Source organism: Balaenoptera borealis (genome assembly GCF_965194805.1).
Source record: "Balaenoptera borealis genome assembly, chromosome: 3".
Taxonomy (NCBI): domain Eukaryota; kingdom Metazoa; phylum Chordata; class Mammalia; order Artiodactyla; family Balaenopteridae; genus Balaenoptera; species Balaenoptera borealis.
In genome coordinates, this window is record NC_138866.1 from 62109173 (window position 1) to 62112707 (window position 3535).

Genomic DNA, 3535 nt, shown 5'->3' on the forward strand with positions numbered 1-3535 from the left:
AGAAGACTAGCAGTTGATGCAGGGTATTTTTAAAGATCAAGTCTGAAAATAGTGTGCATCATATTGACCAATATTCTATTTTACAAAACTTAGCCATATGGTCCCAAATCTACCTACAAAGGAGGCTAGAACATGTAACCTTTCTGGATGGTGAAAAAAAGACAGTATAAAGAACATGAAACATTGTCTTTGCCAGTGGGTGAGGGAGTCTTACTCTTTCTCAGGATGTTTTGTATGTGCCATGAGTGCCCTTATATCCAGCGAAGCAGACTGGTAGAATCACAGAACATTCAAACCTATGCTTACTCTTACCATTCCTGGCTAATGAAAAATGTTTTCTCATCATTTTAAAAGAGGGGAAATGAAGATTCAGGGAGCAACGTGGGGTCAGCAACAGACACGTCTGAGGAACCTCAAGTCCTAAGAAAAAAATGAACTCAAGGCTTCCCCACGAATGGCTGTTATCATTTTTAGAGATCTTATTATATTCAAATCTTGATATTAACTGGATATTTGAATTTACTTCATCCACCATCTGTGGTGCACCAACTGTCTCTAAAACCCCTATCATCAACCACAGTTTTACAAAGACAAAACATACATACACCCTGCTCTCAAAGAATTTATGGTCTAATGGAAGGAACAACATTTAAACAACTAAATGTAAGAAATTTTGATTATTTTATCATTATTTAACTTAGATATTTATTTATGAGTTGTAATCAGCCAGAAGTTTGGGGAGTAGTTCTCATGTCCTAGGCCCCAAATTACTGTATAGTCTTCAGGGAATTTGGTAACAGCTGAATGATAAGGAAATATTTTATTTAATTCATGTAATTAAATGAATTACATTTAAAATAAAAAATTTTAAAAAGCCATTTCTAACTGATACCTAAGATGGAAAGTTTAATTCCATATGACTAGGAGACACAGACGAAGCCCTAGAGAACCCATTAGACAACCACAAGAGGGGTCTGAGGGCCCAGAGATGAACAGCAGTTGAGAATTAATTTGTGGAGCTCAGCTTTTCTTCCTTTAAGAAAAGGGATGTTGATCATTGTCAACTCATTGCTAAAATGGCAATTTTTATTATAACTTAAATCCTGCTAAATAAAGTTAACTTTGAGTTCCACCAACCAATAGAATCATACAACTGGAACCAAAGAAACTAAAATGAAAATGTGTATGGTTGCTTTTGCTCTTCAAAGTGTCTGTGTTCCAGAAGCATCAGCAGCACCTGGGAGCTGGTTAGAAATATATAATCTTGGGCCCTGCCCAAGACTTACTGAATTAGAATTGCATTTTAACAAGCCCCCAGCTGATTTGTATGCACAGTAAACTTAGAGAAACACTGATATAAAAAAATTAGTCCCTACATAAATTTGGAATACTACTTCCAAGGATCTACAGAGATTTATAATCCCCAAACATGTATACTTTGCTTCAATCTAGCATTTTGCTTTTGGTGTTTCCCATCTATTATGAAACAGATGAAAATTCCCTACACAAATAAGCAATATGATTCAATTAAAATTGTCTAAATTTTAGCATTTCTAAAAACAGATGGCAAAATATTTCAATCCATGCAAATGGGTTCAAACAAAAACAAGAAGATAAACATTAATGAAAATGCGGGAGAGCACTTCTAGGTAGACACAAAGGTTTATGACCTCAAATATTGTGTATATGTCATTACGTGTAATTTTTTCTTTTTGGTGGTCTTCTTTCATTACTAAGGACACAGAATTTCCCACAAATGCATAAATTAATAAATCTTAAGTATTCTAAATTTCATAGGAATTTGTAAGTGATGGCTGAAACAGACAAAAGTTGATTTTCAAAAATCAACGCCTTGAAGCAGCTCTCCTTATTGCAGCCAAGTACTCAGACAGGAGGATGAAAAGGAGAACGGAAGAGAAATTTTTCCAAGATTTCTATTCCTGGGAGAGGAGAATGAAAGGAGTAGGGAATGGACAGAAGTGTTGGAGGCCACTGACCATCAATTTCCAATCCTTTTCATCATAACTCAAAACAGCATATTATTGTATAAACTGGATATTTATATATCCAATATATAGCAGATATTTCTATGGAGGCTTTTTACAACTTGCTTCTACCACCACATTACCAACTGAGCTACTCTTGCTAATGTGATGCATTTTTTTTAAATTAGGGCAATTTGTTTTGTAGGATGAGCGATACCTTTCTGAAGATCCCATTCCTGCTGTTTCTGAGCCTCTTCGCCTTGAGAACCCTTCTGCACCAGTGAGTCTAAAGCTAGTCTTGCTTTGAACAGAAGCAGAGTGCTGCATTTCAATACTACAGACTACTTCAAAATCATGTTTTCATTTCCCAGAAAGAGTATTTTAAAATGCACTACACTTCAGTGGCTGCATCCTGCCTGAGCCCAGCACCATGGAGCCCTGAACAAGCTCTGGAAAGGACTCACTTTCCTCCTTCTGCTGAAAGATAAAGGTGGGTCAATGGGTGAGCCCCAGGGCTCTCTTGGAGCCACACCCAATATGTCGTGCCTGGTTCTTTTCCATGTCCATGCCCTGGTTCAGCGGTAACTGCAGGAAAAGGCTAACCCCCATCCCAATATTCACAGCCAATGAGAGCAGAGCCAGGGGACAGTTCATCTGAGAACCCTCTCTGCACAACTTCTGAAAGAAACTCCAAAATCTTACCCCCTTCCCTCACCCCCTACACCTCTTCCCCAAGAGGAAAACCTTAAAATTTCTACCTCAGAGATTTGGCTCCACAAGGAATTAAGCAAACACTTTTAAATAATAACAGAAGAGTGAAATATAACACTTCCATTCTGAAGAGTCTATAGTGCTTTCATATCTGCTTTTTCAATTACCCATAGAGATGTTTTAATTTAACATTTGGTGGCAGGAAATCCTCAAAGAAGAAAGTGGTAAGTAGACAGATCTACATTTTAAAATTGAAGAAGTGGTGACTTCAGATTCCCCAGGGTGTTATGCTTGTTCTGTGGCATTTTATTTTAGATTCGTGCTTCTCTATTACTTTAGGAAGAGAGAAATTTACAAAGTACACAGTAGGCAAGGATTAATCAATTTTCACAAAAGGATTTTTCACGGGTTTCTTTAAGTTTCTTTACTACATATTAATCTTGTTTTAGTTTACAAAATTATTGAGTATAAAGTGGACAGAGTTTAATCGCCCATCACTAGCAACACCTAAACTAAATCAAATTTAACACAGATTATCGAGAGGTATTTTTTACTTTCAGGTATTAGGCTAATAAACAACGATTAAGCAGCTATCATGCCAGTGTTAAACGCAAGATAAACCAAATCTAGTAAGATACACGTTCTGCCTTTGAAGCTCCCACAGGGCCACAAAGACGTCCAGCACTGCAGCCCACTAGGTGTAGGTTCTCAGGGCAGAGCTTCTGTTCACAACCTCACCCGTATTGTATCTGCTCCAGGTGGTTTTGAAGGAGCAGCCAAACACAACGACTCCCTTTCCTGCACCCTCTTCTTCAGCCCTCAGGCCTCCCCATCGAAAC

The 3535-nt window shown here is 37.7% G+C and overlaps 1 pseudogene across 1 annotated transcript in view; it reads right to left on the minus strand.

Moving 5' to 3' along the window:
• Positions 1 to 1306: 1306 nt before the first annotated feature.
• Positions 1307 to 3535, minus strand: part of LOC309625822 (large ribosomal subunit protein uL15m pseudogene) — a 28195-nt pseudogene continuing 25966 nt past the window's right edge. The window contains exon 2 of the transcript XR_014249426.1: positions 1307 to 1339. The product of XR_014249426.1 is annotated as a large ribosomal subunit protein uL15m pseudogene (transcript). The remainder of the gene's footprint in view (positions 1340 to 3535) is intronic.